We start from the raw sequence: 14,099 nt of genomic DNA, 5'->3' as shown, positions 1-14,099 counted from the left end.
GAACTCACGGAGCGTCTGTAAATGAAGCGACGCGATGAAACCTTGGCTTGGAGTCTGGATATAGTATCACGTGAGCGGTCCGTAGTCTCTCGGAGGGATGTGAAGAGACTAGACCGTAGCTGTCGGCTGGAGAAATCCGACAGGCATCCATCTTGGAACTGCACTTCCGCACGATACCGCACAAGCGGGCACGGGACCACAGAGTCCATCTACCACAATGTGTAACAGTATACCCCCTCCTCCTGGGGGGCACCCCGGGATTACCTGGATGGAGCCGGAAAAAACGCTGCACCAATCGGGGAGCATGAACCCCAGAGGCAGGTTCCCAGGTCCTTTCAGCAGGAGAATAACCCTTCCAGTCAATCAGAAACTGCAATCTACCTCTCCGAACGCGAGAGTCACACACACCGGCCACCTCAAATTCAGGACCCTCATCAGTAAGGACAGGAGAAGGAGGAACCCTTCCCGTCCGAAGAAAACGATCCGGTACCACCAATTTAATTTGAGACAGATGAAATACAGGGTGTATCCGAGACCAAGAGGCTGGTAAAGCCAGTTTGACCGCAGCTTCGCCCACCATGGCTAACACTTTAAAGGGTCCAAAGTATCTCGGCGATAGTTTAGATGGAACAAGATGACGAGGAAGAAAACGGGAAGCCAACCAAACCGAGTCACCGATGGTAAGTTTCGGGGCAATGCGGCGATGAAGATCGGCGTTCCGCTTAGCACGGTCTTGAGCCTCCACAAGAGATCGCTTAGCCAATCTCTGACCATCCTGAATGTCCGCAATAAATTCATCCACTCCTGGGCAACAGGAAGAAGGAGACGACACCATAGGAACAAAGGAGGGATGGAAGCCATAAGAACAATGAAAGGGGGTGGTCCGGAGGGCAGAGTGACGGGAATTATTGTAGGCAAATTCAGCAAAAGGGAGTAAACCTGCCCAATCATCCTGGGCCGCTGAAACGAAGCAAGGTAGATATCCTTCAAGTGTTTGATTCAAACGCTCCGTTTGCCCATTGGTCTGGGGATGATATCCTGACGAGAGGGCTTGTTTTATCCCTAAGACGTGACACGTCTTTTGCCAGAAAAGTGAAGTATACTGAGGACCTCGGTCTGAGATGATGGTGTCTGGGAGGCCATGACGGGAGAAGATTTCAGATAAAAAGATTTTAGCCATCAAAGTTGCCCCCGGTAGCTTCTCTAAAGGGGTAAAATGTGGCAATTTGGTGAATTGTCAATTGTCACCATAATGGCTGTCTTGTTCTCTGAAGGAGGTAGATCAGAAACAAAATCTGTAGAGATGATTTGCCAAGGCCGATCTGGATTTGGCATCCTCGTTAATAACCCCAAAGGAGGAGTACGAGGAGTCTTTGCGTGCGCACAGATACTACAAGCCGCAACATAATCCTGGACATCAGATCGCATATTTGGCCACCAGAAGTGTTGTTGTACGAGTTCCAATGTTGATAGAAACCCTCTATGACCTGCAGCCTTAGAGTCATGACACATTTGTAACACTTTGAGTTGTAAAGAGGGAATGGGAATCAACAGCTGAGTGCTGTGAAAGAAATATTCCTTATCTTTAGAGAGATGGTGGGTGGATGCAATGTCTTCACAGAACGATTTATTTTGATCAGTGGCTGTTCGTACTTCTTGGAGAAAGTTAGTTAAGACAGCAATAAAACGAGCGTTGGGAAACATCTTCTCGGAACAGAATGTCGATGTAGGAGAGTCCTTACGAGACAGAGCATCAGCCTTCTGATTATATTTTCCCGGCAAAAAGGTGAACTCAATTCGAAAGGGAAGAAAAAAATAAGCCCAGCGGACCTGCCTGCTGTTGGTTGTGTAGGCATTCTGAAGGGCTCGTAGATTCTGATGATCAGTGCGAACCTTGATAGGATGGGTAGATCCCAGGAGTAGGTGTCTCCATTCTTTGAAAGATTGTTTGATAGCCAGAAGCTCTTTCTCAAGTACTGAATAATTTTGTTCTGCCGCATTGAAAGTCTTGGACAGATAAGCCACAGGTCTTTCTTCTCCCTGTTCTGATAATTGTAATAGTACGGCACCCAACGCAAATTGCGAAGCGTCTGTCTCCACAATGAATTGTTTAGTTTGATCGGGGTTTATAAGAACTGAAGCAGAAGTGAATATCTCCTTTAGCGTTTGGAAAGCGTTCTGAGCAGTATCGTTCCAGACGAACGGGACCCCTTTCTTAAGAAGCCTGGTGATGGGTAAAATGATTTCCGAAAAATCCGGAATAAATTTCCGGTAGAAGTTGGCAAAGCCAAGAAATCGTTGAATGTCTTTTATGCTAGAGGGAATTGGCCAATCCAACACAGCTGACACTTTCTTAGGATCCATAGAGATGCCCTGAGAAGATAGCACAAATCCGAGGTAATTGACTTGCTTCTGGTGGAACTCACATTTAGTGGACTTACAGTACAGATGATTGTTTTGAAGACGTTCCAACACTGTGTTGACATGTCGGATATGTTCCTCTGGGTTCTTGGAATAAACCAAGATATCATCTAAATAGATGATGACGAAATGAAACAGAATGTCGGCAAAGAGGTGATCCATGAACCGCTGAAATATTGCCGGTGCATTGACCAGGCCAAATGGCATGACATGGTACTCATAGTGCCCGAAAGGGGTGCGAAAGGCAGTTTTCCATTCATCTCCTGCAGCTATTCGTATGAGATGGTAAGCACCTCGGAGATCCAGCTTAGTGTAAACAGTAGCCCCTCGAACCGCTTCAAGGATGTCTGTGATGAGAGGCATAGGATACTTGTCAGCAATGGTTATCTTGTTTAATCCTCGATAATCAATGCAAGCGCGAAGTTCATCCGAGTCTTTCTTAGGGATAAAGAAAAGAGAAGCTCCGGCTGGAGACACAGATTCGGTTATTAGCCCATTGCGTAAATTGGTTTGAAGATAATCTTTCAAAACAGTCTTCTCCCGTTGTGAAAGCACATACATACGGCCGAAAGGAATGGGCTGTTCGGGGTGTATATCTATATGACAATCATCCCTTCTATGAGGCGGTAAAGTAGGAAATTCGGGATTTGCAAATATAGATCGGAATTCCCAATGACATTTAGGGATCATTTTCAAGTGGTTAATAGAAGAAACAGCAGGATGATGGTCTTCAATAGTGGGGAGACGTATGCCTGCTGACTCCTGAGAAAGGCAATGGTGAGTACAATATTCTGATCCCAAGAACAGAGTACCTGCTGACCAGTTGATATATGGGTTATGGAGTCTTAACCAGGGAAGGCCCAAAATGATAGGAAAATGGGCAGTTCTGATCAGATCAAAAACCAGAGTTTCTTTATGGCCGGCGATCATGCAAGTGATAGGATCGGTCTGTTCTTTTACCGGTCCTGAATTTAAGGGACTACCGTCCACACCCTGAATAGGAGTAACCATGTTCTTGGATACGAGTGCAATCCCGTGTTTCTTAGCCCATTCATAGTCCAAAAAATTCCCAGCCGCTCCGCAGTCAATCAAGGCGGGAATACCAGGTAGAATGTGTTCTGAAAGTATCATGGACAAGGAAACTACTACCATGGTCTGATTGGTTGAGGCATTGTCTACTGTCAGACTCGACTTACAGGGGGAAACAGAATTCCGTAACTCTACCGTTCTTCCCCTCTCGGTAGAGCTCTGGAGTTTCCCGACTTCGGAGTAGTAAAGCGACGAGGAGGAACAAGATGACAATCTTTCAGTACATGAGAAGAGGACCCACAGTACATGCATAGTCCAAGATTCTTTCTTCTTTCCTTTTCGGTTGCAGATAACGGACCTCTAACGGTCCCTATCTGCATAGGCTCTTCAGTATGGGGAAGAGTCCTATTCCCAACATAGGAATGATCAATTGAAGGTCAAGATCCTTTGATCTTCCTTCTTTCATGAGACCGTTCTTGCATTTGATAATCTATCTGCATAGTTAGAGTAATCATGTCAGCCAAATTAGCCGGACGAGGTACCTTAGAAACCTCATCTTTAAGGTCTTCCGTTAAGCCTCTACGAAAAAGGGTAAGAAGCCCTTCATCTGGCCACCCTACTTCTGAAGACAATTGTTTGAATTGTGTTATGTATCCTAGCAAATCCTTACTTCCCTGTTTCAAATCAAGAAGTCTTTCTTGTGTGGAAACTGATATTTCCTTTCTGCCGAACATAGACTTAAGGCTATTGGAGAAGGCGGGGTAAGAATCTAGGATCCCATTATTAGAAGTGACTATAGGCGTGGCCCAAGCCAATGCAGGGCCAGAAAGATGGGAAATCACGAACCCCACTTTGTCCTTGTCTGTAGGAAAAAACCGAGATTTGAAAGTAAATTGGAGCGTACAACTATCTAGAAATTCTTTGAGCTTATATGGATCTCCGTCGTACGTTAGGGCATGTAAGGAAGAAGGGGGAGTGTCTGAAAATGCCCTAGTGACTTGCTGTCGCAGCTGAGCATTATCTTGTTTTAAAGATTGCATCTCTAAGGACATGGCTTGCATAGCTGCCATTAATTGTTGCATTTGCTGCTCCATAAGGATTCCGAATGTAAATTTCTTTTTTTTTTTTTTGGGGCGTCGCTTACTGTTATTAATTACTGCAAACAGTTTAAAGCGGTAATACACCTCAACAAAACCGCTCACCTTGACAATACGGAAATCCAATGTGGAAGAGTCAAATGCAGCAGTGAAAGCTCCCCTGAAACAATCCTGGCCCCTCCAACCCGGAAAGAAGTGAAAACCGGGGGAGAGGATAGGATCGCCAGGGAAACCCTCTAATGGGAAGAAAACCCTGGTCGAGTCTGGAAGCTCTTCGATCGGGAAGTAGTAGTAGCAGGAGAATCCTTGAGAGGTGGTTTCAAACGGAAATTGCACAGGATATCCTTTCTGAGTAAACGAGAGGAATAGATAGTATCAGTGAAAGGTAAAAAGGGAAGACCAAAAGAGAAGGCAGAAGGGAAAAGTTCTCACCCTTGGAGGAAAGGATTGGGACTGAAACTTCGGAGCTGGGCTTCGGAAGAACAACGGAAGAGAGGCAGGAGATCTGCAAGAACAGACAGGTAAGTGATTCTAATCGGGGCTAGAAGAGAGGACTCAGGGAATATGAAGCTTACCCAAAAGGGGTTCAAAGCAGAAGATAATGCCGTGGAGGAGGTGTTATAGACGGCTAAGTTGAGCAGGGTTCGCCGGGTTGGATTGGAGACGAAGGTAGCAGAGATTGGAAAGGTTGAATGGAGATAATCTCTGAGAGAAAGATAAAGACAAGATTTGGACAGTTTAAAGAGTAATCAAGGACTAATAGACACGTAAATACAGGATTCAAATAACGAACTCACGGAGCGTCTGTAACAGAAGCGACGCAATGAAACCTTGGCTTGGAGTCTGGATATAGTATCACGTGAGCGGCCCGTAGTCTCTCGGAGGGACGTGAAGAGACTAGACCGTAGATGTCGGCTGGAGAAATCTGACAGGCATCCATCTTGGAACTGCACTTCCGCACGATACCGCACAAGCGGGCACGGGACCACAGAGTCCATCTACCACAATGTGTAACAGGTCTATTTGACTGTTTAGAGCCCGAGTCCAGATATATGTTGGTATTGGTGGAATATACGTCCAGGTGGATTGAGGTGGCGGCATGTTCTAGTGTTACAACCAATTCCGTTATTTATTTTTTGAGGAAAGTATTTGATCATGAGGGATTACCTGCAACTTTAGTTACTGATAATGGGGTGCAGTTTACCTCTAGAGCAATGAGAGAATTTTTGGAGCAGCATGCCATTTCTCATTGTAGGACAGCTTTATATAATCCTTCTGCGAATGGATTAGTTGAGAGGGCAAATGGTACCATTAAGTCAGCCATACAATTGGCTTTGGCAAATGGTTTGGATTGGCAGGAAGTGTTGACACAATATCTGGCTGCATATCGGAGAACCCCTGCCATGCTTACGGGAAGATCTCCATTTGAACTCATGAGGGGTAGGAAGGCAGGCACAACATTGAGAACTTTGGCTATGGGGGGCGGTGGGCCATGTAATATGGATTTGCGAGCTATTCATCGCAGTGTTTTGGAGCGCCAGCAGAGCACAATGTCTTCACAAAAGGCTAGGAAGGAGTTGAATGTTAAGCCTGGGGATGAAGTCTACATAAAGAATCCTAGGATGGTTCACAAAGGTTACAGCTCTTTCATGCCCTCAAGGAGAGTTGTCAAGGTTGGAAAAGGGCATGTGCATTTGGAGGATGGCTCTGTTTGGAGTAAGAGAAGGGTGGTGGTGAATGGCTGCAAAAGTATGGATAGGGCAGGTGTGGAATCTAATTTGGAATCGCAGGAAACGGTACTGGATTATGATCCTATGGATTCACAAAGAATAAGGCTTGAACAGGAAGAGATTGTTCCAATGCCAATTCCTGTTGGTCCAGAGGTGAATGTGGAACGTCAGGATGTTATTGATCAGCAACATGATGAAGGACAACAGAGGGGTCGTGTGGGTAGGAGCTGTGGTCCTCCCATAAGATTTAGAGATTACATTTGTTAAAAGTAAAAGTACATTTAATTGCACCCATCTTATTTTGTCTGTATCTAGATGGAAGTTGTATTGATGACAAGTCATGTAATATTTTGTTCATTGTTCTATTGTTCAAATTGGTATTAACATTTTTTATCCAAGGGAAGAGGATATGTTGTAATATGCACGGGCTCGTGCATAGGCTCACTGGTGGAATGTTGATGTGTGTTCGGAATCAACATTCCACGGTGGCCGTTGAGCTGAGGGGAGCCGTGGCAGCAGGCTGCGGGGTCTCGCAATAAAGACTTTGTTATACATACCTTGGTGTCGGTAGCAGTTTATAACAGAATCCTTATTGAGACTTCGTTTTGAGTATTGCCATTGTGGAACAACTCTTCTTACAAGTGGACTTTTTGGTATTGTTCAGATGAAAGGAGTCATTCTACTGGACCAAGAAGATCACGCCCTTTTCCTTAGTTGATTGACAGTGTAAGGGAAGGATATAGGTATTTTGACTCAATGGTGGACTATTTGTTTTTGACAGGACATCCTGAGCGGATCCTTAATTTATTTGAGGTAAGGAAAACCCTCTGAGAAATAGGGATAGGTAGGGTTTTCTTTTTATATATTTTTTAAGTCTATAACCAGAAAACATGCCGCGTGTGCATGCGTGCGTGCGTGTGTGCGTGTGTGCGTGTGTGCGTGCGTGTGTGTGTCTCCTACTTCTGCACCCGTACAAACATCTGTATCAACAGGGGCACCAGAATGAAGGTAGACACAAGGAGCAGTGGATGGTTGGGAGTTACCCGGTATTTTCCTGGATTGTCCCCCATGTCCCAGAATCTTTCAATAACCCCTAAGGAAGGGCTTGAGGGAAAAGTGGGTGATACCTGATGAAGTCCCCTACCTAGCCATGGCGTTGGGTAGTGACGTTATCAAGTGCACCAGGTTTTGCCACAAGCCATTTGATTCTGTGTTCGGGTGCAACATAGTGTGGCATTTCTGACTACTCCTCCATCCCACCCACAGGAATTAGGCGATTGCAACATGGAAGCAACAAGGACTACTGCCTGTTTAGTGGACAGGCCCTATACAAAATCTGTATCTCCCTATTCACAGAACCTGGGTAGGCAAAAATAGTTTAATATACCTCCGCTCTGCAAAGCCACACTCAATATGGTACAGAAAGCAATCCAAACTGGACTGTAAAAGAGTTGGCATGCAATCAAGAGCAGCCTTCCGTTCACAGCATTAGCTCGACATGTGGATTAGTTGTTCCGCATGCTACACACAGTGCGAGCAGACTGCTGCGTGCAGCAACATAAGAAAAGGGAGAATCCAAGATGGCGGCCCCCATATATAATCACTTGCTTTGCCACAATGAAGTCTGCAGAAAGGTGCACACCTGGGGAAAGTTTTAATCCACCCCTGCGCAACCATACAAGGGCTCCCACATTGCTAGCGCCACACCTGAACCTCTTATACAAAATGGATCACCAATTAGCGACCCATCAGGATTATAAAAGGGGAAGTCAAAGCAGTGCAGTGCGAGTGTTTGGTAGGGTGAGCAGGAGAAAGTTTGGAGCAGGCTGGTGGAGCACAGAGGAGTAGAAGAATTTGGAGCAGGCGCCCACAGGGCGAGGAGAGGTCACCAGAAGAGAGGTGGAGGGTGGGAGTTATCGGGATGTACAGGGGAACATCAGGAGGACCGAGGAGAGGGAGCATTATTAGGAGCGGTGGAGAAGAAGCCAAGGAGGACAGAGGAGAGAGAGCATTATTAGGAAGCGGTGGAGAAGAAGCCAAGGAGGACCGAGGAGAGGGAGCATTATTGGGAGGCGGTGGAGAAGAAGCCAAGGAGGACAGAGGAGAGAGAGCATTATTAGGAAGCGGTGGAGAAGAAGCCAAGGAGGACCGAGGAGAGGGAGCATTATTAGGAGGCGGTGGAGAAGAAGCCAGGGAGGAAAGAGGAGAACGGTGAGAATTAACAGAAGGATGAGTAGCACATCAAATGTAGATAGGAGGGGGAGGCTATCAGGTAGAGGTGAAGGGGAACATCTGGTGGAGATTAGATAGTGAAAGTTGGCAGAAGTGGTGGAAAACATCAGAAGGAGAGAAGAGAAGCGAAGAGAGGGTTTTATCAGGAGGAGGCTGAGGCCAAACTATAGTGAAGAATGAGAGTCGCCAGAAGGAGGTGGAGAAGCGCCTCATGTGGAGAGAAAGGAAGGAGGAGGAGGGCGGGCTTGCTGAGGAGGGTAAATCAGACCCTGACAACTGGGCGGCAACGAGGAGACGTGTTCAGGTGAACCCTGTAACTGGCCAGGTGAACCCACAAACATACACGCCTAGGTGTGGTCCAGTGTAACAAGCCTCAGGAGAAGTTGAACCTCTACTTGAGAATTAGCTGAATTATTTTTGCTTTGACGGTTTTTCCCTTGTGATTTTCAAAACCCCAAATCCTGGTGCATCAGGCCACCCTGACGTTATCCTGGGGAGGCAGGTATTGAAGAGACCTTAAACAGATGAGTGACCCAGGAGAGAGCAAGTTTATTTCTGTATCTGTTATTTACTCTTCTAAAAACGGCTAAATAAAAGACTTGCTCAGAGAGAGCTTAGTGTCTGGCCAGTCATTGCTCTATTTTCACTTTATAACACAACAGTATAAGGGAAAACCCTGCTCCACCTGCTCCACCAACAGCACAAGTGACACAAAAGTCAAGACAGCCATCATAGCCAGAGCCAACATTCACAAGCAGCTGACATGGTCATGTGCATGCAGCATTTTTAGGGAAACAAGACTGGTCACCCCAACCTTTCTGACATTCTACAAGCCATCTAATCACCAAGGTATTGCCAGGAGCAAAACCATCTTCAGGAGAAAGTGTGCTTCTGTGCAGTGTGTCGGATGGTTGAAGAGATCATATGTGCTGCATCCCATGCCAGGCCCCCTGACTCAGCCCACCAAACTCCCCTCTGTCTGCACTCAGGAGAGTGGGCGCCAATCATGGGAACATGTCTTTGCGCACCTCTTATTCCTGCCAAGCGGCACACGCCTTGTGGTGATCATGAGGTAGAAGTGGGGGGTTCCACGAGTGTGGAGGCAGTGATCCCAAAGCTGGAAAAGATCCTTATGACTCTAGGCTGCCCAGAGATATTAAGTCAGTGGACTATACATCCAAGGGACAGAAATCCAAACCTAGATGGACCAGCTTGACGTCAAACCCACCAGCATCACCCCATTCTGGCCTTCAACGTCAAACTCACCAGCATCATCCCCATTCTGGCTTTCAATGTCAAACTCACCAGCATCACCCCATTCTGGCCTTCAACGTCAAACCCACCAGCATCACCCCATTCTGGCTTTCAACGTCAAACTCACCAGCATCATCCCCATTCTGGCTTTCAACGTCAAACTCACCAGCATCACCCCCATTCTGGCCTTCAACGTCAAACCCACCAGCATCACCCCCATTCTGGCCTTCAACGTCAAACCCACCAGCATCACCCCCATTCTGGCTTTCAACGTCAAACTCACCAGCATCACCCCATTCTGGCCTTCAACGTCAAACCCACCAGCATCACCCCATTCTGGCCTCAACGTCAACCTCACCAGCATCACCCCCATTCTGGCTTTCAACGCCAAACCCACCAGCATCACCCCATTCTGGCCTTCAACGTCAAACTCACCAGCATCACCCCCATTCTGGCTTTCAACGTCAAACTCACCAGCATCACCCCATTCTGGCCTTCAACATCAAACCCATCAGCATCACCCCATTCTGGCCTTCAACATCAAACCCACCAGCATCACCCCCATTCTGGCTTTCAACGTCAAACTCACCAGCATCACCCCATTCTGGCCTTCAACATCAAACCCACCAGCATCACCCCATTCTGGCCTTCAACATCAAACCCACCAGCATCACCCCCATTCTGGCAACGTCACACCCACCAGCATCACCCCATTCTGGCTTTCAACGTCAAAACCACCAGCATCACCCCATGCTAGCCTCAAGCCAGCAGAGATGCAAAGAGGTTCTTAAGAAGCATGAGCAAATTCATACACAAAACACATAAGCATTGCCATAGGTTACTACTTCACAAATACCTGAGTAACTATCAAACAGCGTTGCACTCATCCACATATGTGCCCTTAACAGACCGGCCTCGAGCATCAAGTTACTGTCAGACAACTCCTGAAGCCATGCTGGTCCAGCGCACAAGGAGTGCCAACTTCTGAACTTCCCAGGGGGTGCTGCTGCCTAGAATGTTGGGCAGTGGCATTGAAAGGGTATTGACGTTGTTAGATATAGGTTTTCCACTGTGTGACTGGGCCCCAAAGCACCCACGTTCCCAGCTCCCCTAGAGCAGATGGGGCAATACAGCAACAAAAAAGAACGGTTCACCAACTCCAATGATGTTAATGTTAAAGGTTTTTATACTGCACACTGTTGCCACCTGTGTGGTTTTTGGCGCTCAGGCGGATCTATAAAGCAAGGAGGGGGTGGTGGGGAGGTTAGTAGGGTTGAGCGGGAAAAGAGCAAGAGAGCTGGGAAGTGTTGTTGGCAGCTTCAGTTCAGAGACACCGTTCGCTGAGCCTAAGTGCTGTTCGGAGTCAGTTCAGAGACACCATTCACTGAGCATACGTGCGATTCGGAATCAGTTCAGAGACACCGTTCGCTGAGCATATGTGCGGTTCGGAGTCAGTTCGGAGACACCGTTCGCTGAGCATACGTGCAGTTCGGAGTCAGTTCAGAGACACCGTTCGCTGAGCATATGTGCGGTTCGGAGTCAGTTCAGAGACACTGTTTGCTGAGCATACGTGTGGTTCGGAGTCAGTTCAGAGACACCGTTCGCTGAGCATATGTGCGGTTCGGAGTCAGTTCGGAGACACCGTTCGCTGAGCATACGTGCAGTTCGGAGTCAGTTCAGAGACACCGTTTGCTGAGCATATGTGTGGTTCGGAGTCAGTTCAGAGACACCATTCACTGAGCATACATGCGGTTCGGACTCAGTTCAGAGACACCGTTTGCTGAGCATACGTGCGGTTCGGAGTCAGTTCGCAGACACCGTTCGCTGAGGATCCGTGCAGTTCAGAGTCAGTTCGGAGACACAGTTTGCTGAGTTTAGCTGCGATATTCGGAGGTTGGGCGTCGTTTAGTGTTGTGCGAGATAGTGTGAGATTTGTTTTGTGGTTGCGATGCTGTGAAGTATGTGCGCTTTGCATTACTGTAGTGGTGTGTTCGTCTTTAGTGCAGAGTGTGAGAGGTTTAGTACAGTTTGTTAGTTTTAGTACAGTTTGTTAGTGGCAGTCGTATTCCTGCTTCCGCTGTTCCACTGATTGGTTGTACCATGCCTCCATCCATTTGCCCTTTTTGGATTTTAATAATTGTCGCCTGCAGGGTTGATGGGCTCCTATGATTCTTAGACGTTCCGCGAGTTTGATCTCTTAATTCAAGCCCTATTTATAGCTAGTTGACGTGTTTCCAGCCCTAAGGTACCCGAGAAGAACAACTAACCCCTCAGCAAATAGGTCCCAGGCTTTCTCGCTGAGTGTGCAACTGAAGGAGCCTATGTCAGCTCGCCACCGGACCCCTCAACCCCAACCAGAGCAAGACACTAAGGACTGAGCCACCTACGAGATCACCACACCTACCCTCCGCACTGAAGGATTATAAACAGTCACGACGACCTCTGACATTGTAAGCCAGGGAGTTTAGGTTACCCCAGGCTTTCGAACAATGTTGAAGTGGCTGTTTGGTGCAAAGTAGTCCCCTGTCGTCTTGCAGCAGTGCTCGAGTGGGAGACCCAGGTGGGAGATTAAGTGAGAAATAAGAACCTTGAGTCACAGACAAAGAGTGAATGAATGAATTAACATAACACCGGGCAGCACCAGGCTAGCAGAGGCGGAGCAATACTGTGCTGGCACAGAAACCAGACCTCACTACTTGACATTGTACTCAATCTTTCTGGACAGAAACCAGACCTCACTACTTGACATTGTACTCAATCTTTCTGGGCATCCATCACCTTTCTCAATACTGTGCTGGCACAGAAACCAGACCTCACTACTTGACATTGTACTCAATCTTTCTGGACGTTCGTCACCTTTCTTAATACTGTGCTGGCATAGCAACCAGACCTCAGTCCTTGACATTGTACTCAATCTTTCTGGACGTTCGTCACCCTTCTTAATACTGTGCTGGCACGGAAACCAGACCTCACTACTGGACATTGTACTCAATCTTTCTGGACATCCATCACCTTTCTTAATACTGTACTGGCACAGAAACCAGAGCTCAGTCCTTGACATTGTACTCAATCTTTCTGGACGTTCGTCACCCTTCTTAATACTGTGCTGGCACGGAAACCAGACCTCACTGCTTGACATTGTACTCAATCTTTCTGGACATCCATCACCTTTCTTAATACTGTGCTGGCACAGAAACCAGACCTCACTACTGGACATTGTACTCAATCTTTCTGGACGTTCGTCACCTTTCTCAATACTGTGCTGGCACAGAAACCAGACCTCACTGCTTGATCTTTCTGGACATCCATCACCTTTCTTATTCTTTTTTTCGCGACACTAAATGTTACTTTTCCAACTTCTACCCCTCCCCAATGAATACTTTCAATGTTTATGGTTCAACTGGGGGCAGAAGAGGGAACTGGGGAAAAGCTAATCTAGTTGTACAAAACAATGTGGATAGCTGGGACGTATCTATTGACAAACAGATGCCATGGCTTCTTTTGACACATTTCCCTTTCCAGATCCTAAAAATGATCCTTTTGTACAAACACAATACATTTTTTTGCAAAGTGCACACCACAATCTGAATTGTCTCTAAGCTCTTGAATAATAGTTTTTACGATTACCAATTCAGCAGGATTGAAAAATAACAATAACGTGTGCTTTACATAGCACCTCCTACCACAGTTCTTTAAATTCCATAGCACTGCAAATATAAGGGTTTACTATAAGACCAATGTTCCGGCCCTGCAAGGAATTAAGGCTGATTCAGCACATTTTTGAAGTTGCCGTAAATTGCGCTAAGGCGGCGTGCTACGTTTGCACCTTGACGTACACAGGGCCCCTCCATGTATTGTTAAACTTTTGCACTCCGCCATGCAATGAGTAAACGCTGCCTGCCATGTACACACAGCAGGCGGTGTTTACATTGCATTGCTATGGAATCCACCGCTTTTTGCTGGTGTAAAAACCAGGTGGGGTCCATAGGGATCCACAGCATTTGCACCAGCATGAAAGGCCAAACACGGGTGCAAATTCTGCAGTATCTGCATGGCAGAGAGGAAGGGCAAGGTGGATTTGCAACATGCGACCCACCCATCCTCTTCGCCATGAAAACAGTGAAAAATGAGCCGCACCATTGAGTGAATGTGTAAAAGTATTACGCAGGATCTTTACGCATTCAATTAACGGTGAAACTCGAAGAAAAGTAGCCTGATTGAACCGAGTCTGTACTGCCAGGATTCAGCCTCAAGTCGGAAGGTCGAAAACAGATCACATCAGCAAGTGCTTGACTCACTGAGCTATCTGATCGTGAGCACACTGAAGAAAGAAAGG

The 14,099-nt window shown here is 46.9% G+C and overlaps 1 protein-coding gene across 2 annotated transcripts in view; it reads right to left on the bottom strand.

Moving 5' to 3' along the window:
• The window catches only part of ADAMTS13 (ADAM metallopeptidase with thrombospondin type 1 motif 13), a 447,185-nt gene that overhangs the window by 425,578 nt on the left and 7,508 nt on the right, over positions 1-14,099 (bottom strand). The gene's annotated exons all lie outside the window — the stretch shown is intronic.

The sequence above is a fragment of the Ambystoma mexicanum genome, chromosome 8 (genome assembly GCF_040938575.1).
Source record: "Ambystoma mexicanum isolate Mex_15411 chromosome 8, UKY_AmexF1_1, whole genome shotgun sequence".
NCBI lineage: Eukaryota > Metazoa > Chordata > Amphibia > Caudata > Ambystomatidae > Ambystoma > Ambystoma mexicanum.
Note: the sequence above shows the minus strand (reverse complement) of the source record. Positions and strands in the feature narration are given on the sequence as shown.